The sequence below is a fragment of the Durio zibethinus genome, chromosome 4, assembly GCF_047325235.1.
Source record: "Durio zibethinus cultivar Kanyao isolate XHJ-2024 chromosome 4, ASM4732523v1, whole genome shotgun sequence".
NCBI classification, from domain to species: domain Eukaryota; kingdom Viridiplantae; phylum Streptophyta; class Magnoliopsida; order Malvales; family Malvaceae; genus Durio; species Durio zibethinus.
Window position 1 is genome coordinate 20,530,636 of NC_143165.1, and position 20,250 is coordinate 20,550,885.

At 27.6% G+C, this 20,250-nt stretch overlaps 1 pseudogene; it reads right to left on the minus strand.

The window, feature by feature from the left end:
- Window positions 1–984: 984 nt before the first annotated feature.
- On the minus strand, window positions 985–2,587 carry LOC149519296 (caffeoylshikimate esterase pseudogene; annotated as a pseudogene).
- Between the last annotated feature and the right edge of the window lie 17,663 nt (window positions 2,588–20,250).

Genomic DNA, 20,250 nt, shown 5'->3' on the forward strand with positions numbered 1-20,250 from the left:
TTTGGCCCAGAAGGCAGTTAAGATTTTGCCACATTTTCATGGGCCTTCTTTCCTTGCGGCGTTCTACTCTCAGTTTGTTTGTACCTGGGATATGGCTTGAGTCAACAATATATTTTCGTAAACGGTTCAGTTGTTGGGATGTTAAATAGTTAACGGATCGGATCAATTTTTTTTTTTTTATTAAGTTTTGTTCAAGACTCGACACGATCTGTTCATTCAGGTCCAAAAGAGTTTAATACTATTTAAAATTATATTAAAATTTCTTTAAATATTTTTATATTTTAAATACTTTTATAAATCATTTTTATTGATAAAATCGTAATGAACTTGATCTCAAAATTGTGGTGGCGAACCGGCTTCGCCAAAAATGAATAGGATTCACTTCTTTTTTTTTTGTAAGAAAAAAATTAAGAAACATAAGTTATTCAATTTGTCATATCAAAATAAAATATGTCGTACTTGATAATTTAAAATAAGTGACTGCAGATCATATATTCGAAACAACCGTACTAAACGATTATTGACAGAATTTAAATCCAAAATTTTTTTATCAAAAAAATAAATTTTAACCAATTAAACCAATTACTTATTAATCACATGATTCACTTTTACAAATTAATTATGTGCCTTTAACTTAATCAAGTTGAATTATGTTCTATGAATCTAATATTCTATTTTAACGCTGTATATCTCAATTGTGATGCTTTTTGAGTTTAGAGCGAGTCATAACTCTTGATAAAAATTTTGGACTATTCATGATAACAGTAATTGCTTATAAATTTTTTTTTTTTTTTTATAAAAATTTCATTGAAATTTGCTTCCCTAAATAATTACCATACCACATACAAACCACATTAAAATTCCACTGATCATCTTTATTACGTTTTGCTTTAGTTTTTTTTTTTTTTTTTCTGCTCAAAATCCAAATTAATCAACATATTTTCATCCCTCAAACGCCCATTATCAAGACTAAACATGTATCAACTAACACCTTTTGGAGCCATACCTCTCAACCCTTTCATCAATCCACTCTCTCATATCCTTCAACACAAGATTAGCATTCTCATCAGGCTCCCCTTGTATCAAAGAATGGTACATCCCATCATACAGCTTCAAGCTCTTGTCCGTACTTGATGCCTTCTCGTACAATAACTTGGATGATGTTGGGCAGGTGATTCCATCACTTGTCCCATGCACTGTTAAAAATGGTGCCGTTACCAAATTGTCCTGCATGTATTGGCACACCCTAGCAAGCTCTCTCATGGTTCCAACCCTGGGCGGCCTTGAGGCTATGATTTTCAGCTTTTCTGGGTCCTTAATTGCCTTGCCAAACATCTTGTTATCAGGCATGGTTGGCCATGTATTGGCCAGTCCAAAGAGTAGACCATACATGAACAACCGGACCTTACTAGGTTTCATGTTCTCAGGCATGGCAAAGAGTGGGGCTGAGAAAATCAGGCCACTCCCAGTGCCAGGCTCTGATTGGGAAGTACATCAGCATTGTTACTGCTGCTCCCATGGATTCACCAAAGAGGAATGCAGGTAAGTCTTTGTATTCCTCCCTGTAGCGCACGTGCTTGAAAAATGATAAGGATGTGGAAGCGACTTTCTCCATGTCACCTACATTACATACAGGGTCAAGAATTATTGCTTTGTTAAGGCACTTTAATAGCAATCAAGCAACTCCAATGACAAGTTAACAATTCTTGAATCAAAAGTTCATTCTTTGTTTTCAGAAAACATGCTATTATAAGATTTGAAATAAAGAGTGGGAAATGGGAATGAATATTGATCCTAAAAATTGAGCTTAGAGACGAAGCCAGGGGAGCCATAGCGCCCCCCTAACCTTTAACTATTGCATTCCTACCATGATAGAAAATTTTTCTACCCATTACAACTTCGAAAATGGGGAAATTGCAATTTAAATCTTTTTGCATTATCAAAAACATGTATTAATTGTTTTATCATACACATAGAGCTGACAATCTAAATCAGAAAATGGTAACACACAAAATAAATTGACACAATTTAAATCTTAATAAAAATCATAGATGAATTTAATAAAAACTAAAAATTAAAAATGTAAGCATGCTGTTTTTGTGCCTTGTCCCAACCACCAAATTTTCGAAAAGTATTCTTTGATTTTTTTTTTTTTTTTTTGAAATTATATAGAATAGGAAAAATCAGGAAAATAAAAAGAACATGCCATATTATCCGTCATAATGCCATAAAACAACTAAAAAATAAAAATGATATGGAAAATTAAAAGAACAGAGATTTTTTATATATATAAAAATAAGGTTAAATTTGGTGTCTTTGAAACTACCTAAGTAGCAACGGAGACCATCTGATCTGCCATGTCCGAGAAGATCAGCGGCGAAAACAGCGTAACCCTATGTGGCAAAGTCATGCAGATCTTCTGGAACAACCAACCAGTGTCCGGTCCATAGCGGTGGGTCATGTAGACGGTGGCCAAAGGCATGAAACTCTGCATGTAGAGTTTCCCATTGGGTGTCTCGAAGTAAGACTCGCCGTTTTGGACACCCTGCGATGTGTAATACTCTTCTTCTAGCATCTATCCCCGAAAGTTTGTGGTAAGATAAAATAATGTCAAATAATATTTAAATTAAATATGTTATATAGTGAAAAATCAAATTATCTCTCTTTTGCATGAATTTAATAAAGATCAAATAAATAAAATTAACAAGTAAATCTCCAAGCCATAAACACAATGATACAAGTAATTTACATGAAAAACTTCCTCAAAACGAGGAGTAAAAAATCATGGATAATAACAAATAATTTTCACTATTAAAATCATGGGTATACAAAGTTTTCTCTCGCTAAAACTAAAGGTATATAATCATAATATCTCAAAATTAAAAATTCTTGGTAAAGAAACAATCTTACAAGAGAAAATTAAAAAAGTCTTAACAAATTTAAAAATTAACAAATACCCATAAAATCAATAGGTTAAAAACTCAAAATCCGATCACCACTATTTAGATTAAAGAACAATGATGAACACACTAATAAAATTTCAACTCAATTAAACAACGGATTAACCTCGATTAAACTACTTAATTGTAACTATACAAAATCCTTTTTTTCTCTTTTTTTTTCTCTGTTAACGTCATACCTCTCTTGTTTCTTTTTTAGCCACATAAATAATATATAAAGTTTTAAAACCTTATAACCAAGCATGAAAGGACTAAAAAATCCTTGGTGAATGAACTTTAGTTTTAGGCTACCTCCACATGGAGGAAACCAAGCCCAACAAATCTTCTTCTTTCTGACTATATGAAGGGACTCGCTATTTCGATGATTAAACAACAAACTTCAAACAGTTTCCTTGGTCGTGTCTTTGTCTACATTAGAACCATTGTGATTGGTGTGAATCTTCTCAAGTTCAAACAAGTTGTCATTGAAAGCATCTCTTAACCAATGATACTTTACATCAATATACTTTGATCTTGAATGAAAAGTATAATTTTTACCAAGGTGAATTATGCTTTAATTGTCACAACATATCACATAGCATTGCTGCTTAAAACCCAATTCCTATATGAATTTTTTTATCCATAATAACTTTTTACATGCTTTAATAGTTGCAACATACTCTGCTTTTGTTGTAAAAAATGTAACATATTTCTATAATATTGATTGCCAAGATATAGCCCCACCTAAGAATGTAATCATATAACTCAAAGTGGATTTTTGAGAATCCACATTTCCTACCATATCTGAATCAATGTAACCAACTAGCACTGGTTTTTAACTCCCAAAAGTGAGTCTCAAGTCAGAAGTGCCTCATAGATATCTCACAATTTACTTCACTGTATTTCAATGCTCTTTTCCTGGATTTGACAGAAGACGACTAACAATACCAACTACATGTGCTACGTCTAGTCAAGTACATACCATTGTATACATCATATTTTCTATCGCTAAAGCCTGTGAAATTTTTTTTATATTTTTCTTCTCCTTAGCTGCAAATGGGCTGTGATTAATACTTATCTTAAATGTGTATCAAGAGAAGAGCTAACCATTTTAGCTTGATCAATATTGAACCTTTCAAGCACATTTTCAATATAGTGCTTCTGTGACATTTGCAATTTCTTGGCTACTCATCCCAATGAATTTGAATTTCAAAAATTTATTGTGCTGGCCCTAAGTTTTTTATAGCAAATGATATACTCAATTACTTCTTCAACTGTTCAATTTTATAAGCATTCTTAGCAACAATCAACTTGTCATCAACATAAAGCAATAATATGATAAAATCATCATCAAAAAATTTCTACATAAACACATAATTGTCAAAAATAGTTTTTTGTTAGCTTTACTCACTCATAACTGACTTAAACTTCTTATACCATTGTCTCGATGCTTGCTTTAACCTATAAATACTTTTTTTCAACTTGCACATGAAATCTTTTTTTTTTCTTCAACATGAAAGTTTAACAACATCATTATCATATAAAATAAGAAAATCATTTATGACAGTAGTAACTTTTCAGCATCATTATCATCATTATTCTTTTTTTTTTTATCTTTGTTACTATTGTTGTCTCTTTTTAACTTTCAGTAATATTTTTTTATATGCTCTTTCAGACCACAATAATAACACTCAACATTGGTAAATCTATTGAACTTACTTTTGCTTCTATCTCTATTCTTTGAACTTTTTCTTTTACTATTCCCTCTATTTTTTATGACCAAGACCATAGGTCATAAAGAGAAACCCTGTGACTTTCTTTCATCTCTTCATTCAAAACACCATTCTTAGCCAAATCAATAGTGATAACATCATTTGGGGTTAAGTTAGATAACATTATTCTATATGTCTCTCATGAGTCCAATAATATACCAAGAAATCATAAACTTTGTATCTCATCTTTAAATTTAAGATTCATGCTAGCCAACTAATTAATAATACATTGATATACATTCAAGTAATCTGTCATAGGAGTTTCATCCTGATATTTCAAACTCATCAACTGCTTAATTAAAAACAGCTTATTATTTCTAGTTTTTTTAACATACAACTCCTTAAGATTGCTACAAAGAATGTGTGCATGTGTCTTTCTATTAACAAGGTACAAAAAATTATCATCTACCTACTGTCTAATATAATCATATACTTATCGATAAAATAAATTTCATTTTATATCTGTTTTATTTTTAGGCTTTTCAGTGGCAAACATAGGTAAATAATAACCTTTTACATAAAGTAAGTCTTTCATTTTCCCTTTCCACTCATGATAGTTTAAACCATTAAATTAATCATTCTAGTAGTATTGGTTTCCATTATTTAACACAAGATACAAATTAAATAGCCTAAGCTCTGATACCATTATGATGGGATAAAATAACCTGAAATAATATTCAAATCAAATATTTTATGCAATAAAAAATCAAACTATCCCTTTCTTATGTGAATCTAATAGGAATCAAATAAATAGAGCTAACAAATAAATCTCCAAACCACAAACATAATGACACAAGTAATTTACAAGGAAAACTTTCTCAAAACGAGGAGTAAAAAATCACGGATAACAACAAATAATCTCTACTATCAAAATAATGAGAATACAAAGTTCTCTCTAGCTAAAACTAGAGGTATATAATCACAATATCTCAAGATTAAACAATTTTGATAAAGAAACAATTTTGTAAGAAAAAATTGAAAAAGTCTCAACAAATTTAAGGACTAACAAATACTCACAAAATCAGTAAGTAACAAACTCAAAATTCGATCTCCACCAATCAAACTGAAGAACAATGAGTCATGAACGCACTGATAAAATTTTAACTCAATCAAACAACGAATTGACCTTGATCAAACTACTTGACTAAAACTACACAAAATCATTTTTTCCCTTTTTTCTCTATTGTTGCCACACCACTCTTGTTTTTTTTTTAAGCCACATAAATAATAAATAAAAATTTAAAACCTTATAACCAAGCATGAAAGGACTAAAATGTCCTTAGAGAAAGAATTTTGATTTTAGGCCATCTCTACATGGAGGAAACCAAACCCAACAGTTTGTTCGTGTTTCACCTACCATTTCATGCTCCTATGGTTTCAGTTGCCGTTTTAAGGTTAGTGTAAACGTATTTATAGAGGATAAAAGGTGTTGAAAAGAACATTTCGACAAAAGCATTTTTGGAGTAGAAATGAAAGGGATGGAAAAAAAAAGGATTCAAAAGAGAGAGAAAAGATGGGATTATAGGTTATGGATGAGAGAATAATAGAATTCACCAACCGTTGGACTATCTTTTTGGAGATCTAGGGGATAGGGTAGGTTAGGAAATGGACAAGTCAAGGATTGGATTGGATTGTTATTGTATGAAATAATTCATATTTTTTTCTTCCAAAAAACAATTCATGTTTAGAATTAAAAGTTGTAAGTTAAAGATTTTGAATTGAAATTTCAAGTGACTCAATTAGACAAAGGGATGAATTTAAGATGTTAGAGTACTTCACAGTGAGTTGTCTAATTCAATAGCTAGTAAATTTTGATATCTAAAAAGTTTTAAAATAGTCAATGAGCATTTGTGTGATTCGTACGTTTCTTACATTACTCGTGCTTTTTTTTTTTTTTTTTGAATAGCTCTTGTGATTAAGTTTCAATGAAATTGTTTCATTCCTATTAAAAGTTTACACTATTAATTTAATTTTTATAAAATCATAAAATTACTCACTATTCATCTTGTAAAATTATCAAAATACTCTTGATATTTAAAGGTTTATAATTTTATTAGAAAACATTAATTATATAATTTTTGTGGTAACAAAACTTCATCACAAAAAGTATTTGAAAAGTCAAGAATACAAAAATGTTATAAGAAAAATGCCCAAATGATTGAAATGTAAATAGGGATGTAAATAAAGTTTATCTTGTAAAAAACATATGTATTGTTTTTCAAAAATAAGATCAATTTTTTTCTTTTTGAAATTAAAGAAAATAAAATAAAAACATAGGATGGAGATTTTGCATCTTTTGCTTCATTTGTTGAATTTGGAAATTTTGACTAATAAGAAATAATATTTAATGTAGTTTTACTTATCATAAGGTGAGATTGTTTATTAAGAATAATAGCTTTCCAACCTTCATAGGTAGAAAGCCCCACTCTGACGGTTGGATAGGGCCTTGCCTTAGCCCTCAGCAATTGGGTTCTAAGCCTTCATGCTATGTTTACAAGGATTGGCAACACCACCCAACAAGTCCATACCAAAGATCTGATTCCATTTCTAACCTTCTGTTGGACTCACTCGCCGATGTTTCCATGAGTGAAAGGTCTCAAAATGGGCCAATATTTCGAATCAAAACAAAACAAATGGTCCAACATTTCCTCATCAAGCTTGATGGGCCTAAGATGTAGTACTTGCTACTCACTAGGACTCTATGTCAAGGCCCTAGTTCGACCTTTGCCCACTTAATCAATTTTGTATGAAGGAGATAAAATAGCCCTTCTAAGGATCTTTGACGTATGAATAAAATTAAAAGAATAAATCAAATTCAATGAGCAATTTTTCTTTTACTTAAATAATGTATTAAGCTTTTATTTTTCTCATTTTTCATTAAATTCAAAATATATTTAAAAAGAATTTAACTCTTTAAGAATTATAAAGTCTGACACATGTAATATATCTTTCACATTTTTAAACAACTACAATAGAAAATAAATCCTCCAAGCTAGTGTTGGCTCAATATAGAGTAAGAAGTAGGTTTTTAAATTATAACTATTAGAGCAATAGCTTTCTTTCGAGAATGAAAATATGCAAGAAGCATAAAATCTCTCCATTCGACTGCTTTGTGCCAAAGTCGCATATATATATAAATATATATATATATTTGTGATTAAACTAATACCAAGTATCCAACTTCCGGCAATACGGCTAGACGGCTACACAAAATAATTTGTGCAAGCTTTTAAAATTAGTTTGTCAAAGTTGAAACATTTGCATTGTTTATCCAACACTTACAACTTGTTCTCATATATGAACCAAAAGATGACAATATTACGGCATATTGATGATAAAAATTCAAACATTTTACTTCAAATTAAAGTAAATAGATAATTATTCAAATAGTTATAATTATTTGACTAAATAAAAATATAATTATAACTTTTCAAACTAACTCAAATAATGATGACTATTTAAACAATTATTTATTTCAAATCGTTATTACTTTTGTTTTATCATAAAACAATTGTTTTAGCTAATACAAGCTTATACGGACTAAAATAATAGTAATTTATTAATATTTTTAAAATTAATAAGAGATTTAAAAAATAAATTTGTTTTTTAAATCAGTAATAAAAATCTAGTTATAATTATATTTCAATTATAAAATGATTGTTTATTTATAATTATATGTTAAAATAATTTATATTTATTAAAATATTGGATGAAATATATTATATGTCATAATTTTTATAATTATAACTAATAAAATGACTTACTATTATAAATAATAATAATAGTAATAAATATAGTTAATATTAAAATAATATAGTATTTAATATAATTATTAAAGATTATAATAATTTAATAGTAATATTATAAGCAAGATTAGTCTATAGCTTAATGTAAGAAACATTTTGTCACATAATAATTCTCAAATAATGTTGCACGTATTTTGACAAAGAATTGGGCTGATATTCAAATTGATAATTGAACCATTTAAAGAATCCAATAAAACCATGATTAAGCTGTCAAAATAATCCCACAATGATACTAATAGAAAAAGTTGCTTACTTCAAATAAAAAATGTAAAAAAAGAATAAATTTTAGACTATTGAACCTCTCCACAACTTTGGTTTGGAACATATTGATGATAAATGGTCTGGGAACTTTTTTTTTTTCACTGATCAAATAATCAAAGGTAAAGATACAGTGTGACAGCACTCAAATTCTAGTATAAACATCACATGTATTATTGCTAATTTACCTTTAATTGGCATAATCCTCACACATAAATTTTCATTTTCAATAAAATATTGATTGATATGTTTTAAAGAAATTCTCCCAATCTCATAATCATCCATTAAAATGTTTTTAATATAGTCAATATTGATCAATAAGTTGTTAATTCAATAATACTAAAACTGGCTCCAAAATTGAAACTTCTGATTTCAAACTTCAACTATAACCCCAAAGTTAACTAATGTAACACATTTATTATTTAAATATTTAATGAATTGAATATTAAAAAATTAGTTTTTTTTAGATAAGCTAAAAGTTACTTATAACATTTTTGTTTAAGATTCTCAGTGTAAACATCTTTCTTCATGCTTTTGTGTATACTTGAAATGCTTTTATATTCTCTTTGAATTAGTTGAACTTGCCATATTATCACTATTCTTTCTTTTCATGTAAGAAGCTGGGAGCTAGAACTTGAACAACCCTTTACCAAAAACCAAAAAAATATAATTGCCTCTCTTTTTCAACTAGAGCTTCATATTGGTACGGAATAAAGATTGAGGAGGGGATTATTCGATTTTTCCATTTTTATCAACTAAAAGGAATCTGATAGCAAGAAAAACTTTTATCTGGTTGGCAGCAACTGAAAGGGCCCATTGAGACATCAGCAGGTAGCAGTAAAGTCTGCCAAGGATAGGGTGGGGGTGACTCAAAATGTCATGCATTTTCAGTTGCTTTTACGTCCCATTTTCATGTTTTTAGTCTCATACACTGCTAGGAAAAGTTTCATTTCTTTTGACTTTCTTCAAATAAAATATTGAGGAAACAAAATTCTCCCGAATTTAGTCACAAGAAGGCTGGTGTTTAATTTGTTAAGATTGATCAGCTATATTTAATAACTAATGAATTAATTTTACATAATTAAGTGCATATACAACATAAAGAGTTGAGCCGTGACTGACAGGACCTGCTATATAAGTTCTTTCAGTCAGAGACTAAAATTCATAATAATTCAAATGTTCATATATTCAATCCTTTATTTAGTTTAATTTGCTTATCAGCTAAATGTTTAAAAAAAAAAAAAAAAGATTCTTTCATATAATTCTCCTATGACAATTTTCTTCATGCATGTTATCATGTGGGAATTTCAAAATCAATTACCTACCTTAAAATAAAAAATCAATTTTCTTCAAGCTTTGAATTAATTAATCATAATCAATACTTTCTTTTGAAAGTATGAAAATTGAAAAATGCATGTGGGTTGGATGACTTGTTAGGATATGCAAAAAAAGGAACAAGCTAGGCAATTGGGCCAAGCCGAATGGGGCACTCTGGCAGCCTTCGTAGTAGAAAATCCACCAAAATCAACACATGCGGCCACACCACTTGGAGTTCACTAAATAAATCCCACATCTGTTTTACTCCCTATTAATTATTAGTAAATTAGAAATTTATCTTTCTTAAAAAAAATTATAGAATTTTACCTGGTGCATTGTTATAAGATAAATTTTATTCTAAATCTATCAAAAATCTTATTTATAAAATTTTATAATAGTTATTTTTTAAAATGTTTTTATTTTATCTATAATTTTACATATCAATATTTGTGTAATAAAAAATTATATAACTGTTCATATTTTCAGATTCTTTCAATTATGGTAGCATAATAGTCAAATAAAATTAGCATTAAAAATATAATATTAAAAATAAAATCATTTTATTAAAAATTTAATTCAATAGTTAGTTAAAAATTATTAATATTATTTAATTTTTAAATAGTTATATATATTTGCAATATAAAGGTTTTGGTTTAATGACAAAAAAGATGTCCTAAAATTTTAAAATCTCATGTTCGAATTTTGTTGTGTATAAGTTTAATTGTTCAGTAATCATAATTTCATTATGATATAATAATTGATTATTCAATTAATTATATGAATATCATATTTGATTATAATTATAATTTAAAAAAAAAAAACTATATTTGATTATGATTGATAGGGGTGATAACAGTTTAAATTAAAATAGATTCAGTTTGATTTTTGAATAATGCATAAAATTATAAATTTTTAAGATTTGATTTAAATATGAATCGAATATTCATACGATCTCATCATAATTAAATTATATTAGCTCAGTTTGGTTTATTGATTTTTAAATTTTATTTTTTTATTTTTTATATATTATTTTAATATAATTTTTAATATATTTAAATAAATTTAGATATAAAATAATTATTTTTATTTTATAAAAATTTAAAAAATCTATAAAAACTAACAAAAATATATAACTAAATTCTATTTTTTTGTTTTCCAATCCAAAATCTAATCTAAATATAATATATAACTTAATATTCAAATTTAATTTAAACTGAAAATTAAAAAAAATAATTCAAACTGAATCAAATATTACAATTTCGAATCAATTTTTAATTTATTCAATTTTTTTCACTCTTTAAGAGTGTAACTTAAAAAAAAACTATACAATATCAATAAAGACATTAAACTCCACAATTTTCAAAAAAAAAAAAAAAGTCCTAAAATCATTCATAGCATTCATATATTAGCTATTAATATTAATTAAATATTTTTTTAAGAAAAAAAAAAGAATCTTTTTTTTTTTCAGGAGCTTGTGTTTTAATTTGATAATTTTGAAAAACCAACCATTACTGTTTCCACTGGGATAGGGGCCCCACCACTAACCCGAATAGGAGCGGGCATACATCTTCAAAACAATGAGAGACAGGCTGTAATCGAAGTAGCCACGAGTCGAGAATAAAAAGAGCCAAACTGGAAGGATTGTGGGATCGTAACCAGTGAGGGTGACGTGACTAATGGTGAATAGTAGTAGGGTGCAATTTTAGATTTTTGGTCCCAACCATCACCCCCTTGGTTCCTACGACCCCCCCATCCCCTACCGGCTACCGATCCAAATGGTCAAGTTCTTAGAGATCTCACTACTTGTTGTATATTGTCATTTTCTTTTGCTTTTTCCTCAATCTTCTTCTTTAATTGTTTCGTGACAACTTTTTTATGTCAAAAATAAAAATAAAAATACATGGGCCAGCTTTTGCTTCCTTAATTACCCTTCTGTTTTTACGTATCTTCTTCTTAATTATGATTCAAATTTAAAATTTTACCTAAAATCATATAAATTATAAATCAAAGTCAAGTGGTGATATCATAATTCTATTCACTCTATCATATGAAAAGACATAAATCAATTTATTGGAAATAAAAATTATTTCATACATTATTATCAAAGATTTTAAACAATGTTAATAAAATTAAAAATTGTCACATATTTTTAAGATACATGAAAAATATTATCTTATTACAAAAAATATATATCTCATTCACCATAGTTAGAATTTAAAAACTTCACTAATGAAATTAAAAAAGATTGACACATAAACTTTTAATGTCTATTAGGATAAACAAAAAAAAAACTTAACATAACAAAAATATTATATTTTTTAGTACATAAAAAGTCATAATTTGATAATAAAAAAATTACATATATTATAATTTAAATTCCAAATCTACAAAATATCATATTTTATTTAAAAAATACTTTTGTCAATCTTTAAATTCTATTTGTAAAATTTAAAAATTCCAACGAAGATGTGTAAAAATCGAATTCATATTAAAAAATTAATGTAATTAAAAAAAATACATATGATATTTTTAAAAATATTGTTTTGTGGAGTTTCAAATCTCCATCGTAAATAATAATGTATTATATATTTAATAAATAATTTTTTAAAAAATAAACCAAGTTTTTATGTTCAAAGTTCCATTTTCCATTTTTTTTTTACATTCTTTTACATCATTTTAAAATTTAAATTCGAGAGTTAGTAATGATGATTTTATTTTAATTCTAATTGTAAATTAATACTTTTTTATTTTGTCTTTAAAATTACCATTTTCATAAAATATTAGAATGTAAATCTAATATTTCTATTTCAAGCTCTATTTGTAACTTCCTACACCAAACTCTTGTGGCCTTTGCTTTTCAGATTTCCAAAATTTTCATGCAATCCTGTTTTTTTTTTTTTTTTTTTTAAGTCAAATTATGGAATTAGTTATGCATTTCTACTAAAATCAGAATCAATCCCTATATTTCTTGAAATGTAAAATATCAATCCAAAATATCACAGTTACAAAATCATTCTTAAATTATTAGAGTGGTAATTTGTTTACTATATAATCTGATTATGTAATTTTTTCGAGCGCGTAAATACCTGGCATTTACATGTGGCTTTTGATTACATCACTTAATCAAAAAAAGTTTTAATAGAATATAAAATATCTTGTAACGTCAAAATTCTTATTATAATTACATAAAAGTTTATAATTTTAATTTTATATAATAAAAGAGTAAAACTTATTTTCATTTTTAATGAATTTTAAAAACTTATTTATTTATTTATTATTCCCTGTCTTGGTATAAAAAAAGAATGAAAATGAACGGATTTACTGCATTATTAAACATAGAAAAAATCTATAAATTCTGTTTATGATTATTGATATTAGCATTGTTACATGGAAACGGTAAGTGATATCATGATTATAGCAAGAGCTTTCTTTCTTTCTAAGTAAAAAAATTCTTTATTAAGGTTTAAATGATAGAATGGGATACTAATTACTTTCATAAACAAGCAAAATTGCAATTAATCTGCTTGTTAGTTGTTGCTTTAGTTAAACTTGAAATAGAAAAAGAAAGAAAGAATTTGTAGACAGGGCAAATCCGTCCAACCAAAAGAAATACTTGTAAACAGAAAAGAAGACAATAAAAGAGAAAAAAAAGCTGCTAGATATGGTCCACGCCAGAATCAAGTGGTGTCAGATTAAAAACAAAGTTATTTTAATTAATCATGATTACAGTAAGTAACTATAATTTAAAATTCTTAAACACGACAAACCAAAGAAAGAAAGAATCCCAGCAAATAAAAAAATCGAAATTCAAAAATCTTGAAAAAATGAAATAAATGTAAAACGAAGTAAATCGAAAAGGGAAAAAGATATAAAACAAAAAAAAAATTGAAAAGAAAGCGGGAAAGCGAAGAGAGAGATTCAGGCTTTATTTGGATAAATAGTAAAATTAATTATAATGAAATTAAAAATAATAATAAATATTATAATAACTATGATTGAAAAATAAAATTATTATATCAAGTAAAATAAATAGTTTCTGTTGAGAGATATTATTACTTTTATTTATCAAAGAAAAAAAACATTTTTTTTCTTATTTGGTTTTAAAATTAGTCCTTCAATTCATTCAAATATCGTCTATTGTAAAAGTATAATTTTTTTTCATAAAGTACCAACAAAATAATTTGTTACCATTAAAATACATGATATATTTGTTTGTTTTTTTACCTAAAAAGCGTTATTTTCATTCATTTTGATTGGTTGTAAAGTTCGACTTTCAACTCCTTCAAACTTAACCATTGTAAAAATTTATGTTCTTTACATAAGCCAAGCAAAATAGATAGTTCATGTTGGAATACAATATATTGTTACTTTTGTTTACAAAATATATATATATATATATATATTTCTTCCTTTTATTTTGTTTGATTTCAAAGTTCAACCTTTAACTCTTTCAAACTTTCTCCAGCATAAAAGTATAAATTCTTTTCACAAAGTACAAAGAAAAATAGATAGTTCTCGTTAAGATACAAGATATTGTTGCTTTCATTCACTAAAAAAGCAATTCTCCCTTTCATTTGTTTAACTTTAAAGTTGGTCTTTCAACTTGTTCAGACTCTCTCCACGTAAATGTATAAGTTCTTTTCACAAAGTTTCAAGCAAAATAGATAGTTTCCATTGGGATACAAAATATAGTTGCTTTCATTTCCAAAAAATCATTTGTCCGTTTCATTTTATTTGGATTCAAAATTGACCCTTCAACTCATTCAAACTTCCTCAATCATAAAAGTATAAGTTCATTTGACAAAATACCATGCAAAATAGATTGTTACCATTGGGGCACACGATGGTGTTGTTTTTGTTCACTAAAAAAAGCATATTTTACATTCGTTTTGTTTGATTTTAAAGTTGGTCCTTGCATTCTGTCATCCATACTCTATCGTATAATATATGATCTTTTTATAAAATATCAAGTAAAATAAATAGTTCCCACTGAATACAAGATATTCTTGCTTTTATTTACAATAAAAAGTATTTTTCCCTTTCATTTTGTTTGGTTTCAAAGTTGATCCTTCAACTCATTCAAACTTCTTCCATCGTAAAATATAAGTTCTTTTCACAAAATACAAGCAAATTTGATAGTGTTTGTTGGATACAAGATATGGTTGCTTTCGATTACCAAAATTAGCATTTTTTTCCTTTCATTTTGTTTGGTTTCAAAATTGGTCCTTCGACTCATTCAAACTTACTCCATCATAAAAGCATAAGTTCTTTTCACAAAGTACAAGCAAAATAGTTTTTTATCATTGGGATACTTGATTTTGTTGCTTTTGTCTCCCAAAAAAAAAAAAAAAGAAGCATTTCTCTTATTTATTTTGTTTGGTTTTAAAGTTGGTCCATCCATTTGGATAGACTTACTTCATCGTAAAATATATTTTCTTTTCACAAAGTACAAAGAAAAATAGATATTTCCCATTGGGATATGATATATTGTTGCCTTCATTTACTAGAAAAAGCATTTGTCTCTTTCATTTTGTTTGGTTTCAAAGTTGGTCTTTCAACTCGTTCAAACTTCCTTTATCATAAAAGTATAAGATCTTTTCATGAAGAACCAAACAAAATAGATAGTTCATATTGGGATACATGATAATGTTACTTTTGTCTACTAAAAACAACATTTATCCCATTCATTTTGTTTTGTTTCAAAATTGGTCCTTCAACTCATTCAAAGTTCTTCCATCGTAAAAGTGTAAGTTCTTTTCATAAAGTAACAATCAAAATATATAGTTCATGTTGGTTTATAAGATATTGTCACTTTCGTTTACCAGAAAAAGCATTACTCCCTTTCATTTTATTTTATTTCAAAGTTGGTCCCTCAACTCAGTCAAACTTTTTCAATCATAAAAGTATAAGTTCTTTTCAGAAAGTTCCAAGCAGAATAGATAATTCCCGTTGGGATACAAGATATTGTTCATTTTGTTTACCAAAAAAAGCATTTTTCCCTTTCATTTTGTTAGTTTCAAAGTTGATCCTTCAACTCGTTCATACTTCTTCCATCGTAAAAGTATAAGTCTTTTCATAAGTACCAAGCAAAATAGTTTGTTACCATGAGGATACATGACATTGTTGATTGTTTACCAAAACAAGCATTTCTCCTATTAATTTCATTTGGTTTCAAAATTTGTACTTCAATTTGGTCAAACTTACTCCATTGTAAAAATTTATGTTCTGTACATGAAGAACCAAGCAAAATAGATAGTTTTCATAGAGATACAGTATATCTACTTTTGTTAAAAAAAATCATTTTTCCCATTCATTTTGTTACTGCTCAAACTTTTTTGCTTCTAAAAGTATAAGTTCTTTTCACAAAGTATCAAAGAAAATAGTTTGTTATCATTGGGATACACGATAATGTTGCTTTTATTTACTAGAAAAAGAATTTTTACCTTTCATTTTGTTTCATTTCAAAATTGTCCTTTAACTTGTTCAAACTTCTTGCATCGTAAAAATATAAGTTCCTTTCACAAATTACCAAGTAAAATAGATAGTTTTCATTGGGATACAAGATATTTTGACTTTTGTTTACCTAAAAAACATTTCTCCTTTTCAGTTTATTTGGTTTAAAAGTTTGTCCTTTGACTCATTTAAAATTTCTTTAACATATAAGTGCTTTTTACAAAGTACCAACCAAAATAGTTTATTACCCTTAGGATACATGATTTTTTTTGCTTTTGTATACCAAACAAAGCATATCTCTGATTCTTTTTTTTTTCAAAGTTGGTCCTTTAACTTTTTCCATCGTAAAAGTATAAGTTCTATTTATAAGGAACCAAGCAAAATAGATAATTCCTATTAGGATACATAATATTATTGTTTTTGTTTACGAAAAAAGATTCCTAACATTCATTTTATTTGCTTTTAAAGTTGGTCCTTCAATTCATTGAAACTTCATCCATCGTAAAAGTATAAAAGCTTTTTATAAAGTACCAAGCAAAATAGATACTTTCGTTGGGATATAAGATATTGTTGCTTTCATTTACAAAAAAAAAAAAAAAAAGGTATTTCTCCCTTTCATTTTGTTTAGTTTCAAAGTTGGTCCTTACATTCGCTCAAACTTACTCCATTGTAATAATCTATATTCTTTTCACAAAGTACCAAGCAAAATAAATAGTTCCAATTGGCATACAAGGTAATGTTGCTTTATTTTACCAAAAAAAGCATTTTTCTCATTCATTTTGTTTGGTTTCAAAGTTGGTCCTTTAACTCATTCAAAGTTCATCTATCGTAAAGTATAAGTTCTTTTCATGAAGAATTAAGCAAAATAGATACTTCCTATTATGATACACAATATTGTTGCCTTTGTTTATGAAAAAAAGCATTTCTCACATTCATTTTGTTTAGTTTTAGAGTTGGTATTTCAACTCATTCAAACTTTCTCCATCGTAAAAGTATAAGTTCTTTTCACAAAGTACCAAGCAAAATAGATAATTTCATTTGGGATACAAGATATTGTTGCTTTTATTTACCAAAAAAAAGTAATTCTCCTTTTCATTTTCTTTGGTTTCAAAGTTGGTCTTTAGTTCATTCAAACTTCTTCCATCATAAAAGTAAAAGTTCTTTTCACGAAGTACAAGCAAAATAGTTTGTTACCATTAGGTATACGATATTGTAACTTTTGTTTACAAAAATAAGCATTTTTCCCTTTTTATTTTGTGTGGTTTCAAAATTGGTCTATCCATTCGAACAAACTTACTCCACCATAAAATCTAAGTTCTTTTTACAAAGTGTCATGCAAAATAGATAATTCACATTGGGATACAAGATATTGTTGCATTTGTTTACAAAAAAAAAAACATTTCTTCCTTTCATTTTGTTTTGTTTTAAAGTTGGTTTTTCAACTCATTCAAAGTTCCTCCATTATAAAAGTATAAGTTCTTTTCACAAAGTAACAAGCAAAATAGATCGTTCCCTTTAGGTTATAAGATATTGTTATTTTCATTTATTAAAAAAAGCATTACTCTTTTTCGTTTTGTTTTGTTTTAAAATTGGTCCTTCAACTTGGTCAAACTTTTTTCATTGTAAAAGTATGAGTTCTTTTTAAAAAGTCTCAAGCAAAATAGATAGTTTTCATTGGGATTTAAGAATTGTTGCTCTCATTTACTAGAAAAAACATTTCACCTTTTTATTTTGTTTGATTTCAAAGTTGGTCATTTAACTTCTTCATTCTTCCTCCATCATAAAAGTACAAGTCTTTTCACAAAATACCAACCAAAATAGTTTTTTACCATTGGGATACATGATATTGTTGCTTTTGTTTACCAAAACAAGCATTTCTGCCATTCATTTCATTTAGTTTCAAAGTTAGTTATGGAGACCTACAATTAACCTACGAGGTATTATTCACTTTAATGCGAAGGTCTCACGATTTTATCTTACAAAAGGTGTCTCACAAGTTTGAGTTTAGATCTCTTTATATATATATCATTCTTTATTCACATATTCTTTCAATGTAGGATTAAGAGTGTTACATTCTTCTCACCTTTAAAGCTTGATATCTTTGTCAAGTCGAGTTTAATCACAAAACCAAAATCGCACCAAATGTTGGGATTCTAAAGGTGACTCTATACTGTATAGCACTTAATGACTCTCACAGCCTCACATGTAGTATTTAGTGACCCTCACGATGTAGCACTTAGTTTTCACTGACTGATAACTACTCTGATACCATCTGTGGAGACCCACACCCAACCTGTAAGGTATTATTCGCTTTAATCCGAAAGTCTTATGATTTTGTCCTACAAAAGATGTCTCATAAGTTTGGGATTAAGTCGTAACTTATATATCATATCATATCCATACACTCTTTCAATGTGGAATTAGGGCATTACAATCTCTTCACTTTTAAAGTTTAACATTCTTGTCAAGCTTAGTCTAACTACAAGACCAAGATCACATTAGATGTTGGGATTCTAAAAATAGCTTCCCACCATATAGCACTTAGTGACTCCTATGATGTAATACTTAGTTCCTATCAACTGGTGACTACTCTGATATCATTTATGAAAATTCACACCCAACTTAAGAGGTATTATCCATTTTAACTCGAAGGTCTCATAGTTTTATCCCATAACAGATGTCTCACAAGTTTGAATTTAGATATCTACATATATATCATTTTTTATCTATATATTCTTTTAATATGGGATTAAAGATGTTACAATCTCTCCACCTTTAAAGCTTGACATCCCTGTCAAGTTAAGTCTAATCACAAGACCAAGATCACACTAGATGATGAAATTCTAAAAGTAGCTCTCCACCGTGTAGCACTTAGTGATTCTTACAGCCCCATTGTGTAAGCACTTAGTGACTCTCACGATAGAGCACTTAGTTTTCATTAATTGGTGACTGCTCCGATATTATTTCTGGATACATGTACCTAACCTGCAATGTATTATCCACTTTAACCCTAAAGTCTCATGATTTTATCTTATAAAAGGTGCCTTATAAGTTTGAGATTAAGTCTTAACTTATATATCATATTATATCCACATATCCTTTCAATGTGAGATTGAGGTTATAACATCAGTACTTTTATTCGATCAAACTTACTCCATCATAAAAATCTATGTTCTTTACATAAAAACCCAAACAAAATAGGGATATAATATGTTGTTATTTTCATTTACCAAAAAAAGTATTTATCTCTTTCATCTTGTTTGGTTTCAAAGTTGGTCCTTCAATTTAATCAGACTTTCTCCATTGTAAAATCATAAGTTATTCTCATAAGGTATCATGCAAAATAGATAGTTTTCATTGGGATAAAACAGTAATATAGCTTTTAGTTTACCAAAAACGCATTTCTCATTTTCATTTTGTTTGGTTTCATAGTTGAGATACATGGTATTGCTGCTTTTATTTACCAAAAAAGGCATTTCTCACATTTATTTTGTTTGGTGTCAAAGTTGGTATTTTAACTTGTTCAAACTTCCTCTATCGAAAAAGTATAAATTCTTCTCATAAAGTACAAGCAAAATAGATTGTTGCTGTTGGGATACAAGATATTATTGCTTTTGTTTACAAAAAAAAAAAAAAAGAAGAATTTCTCCCATTTATTTTATTTGGTTTCAAAGTTGGTCCATCCATTTGGTGAAATTTGTCCAT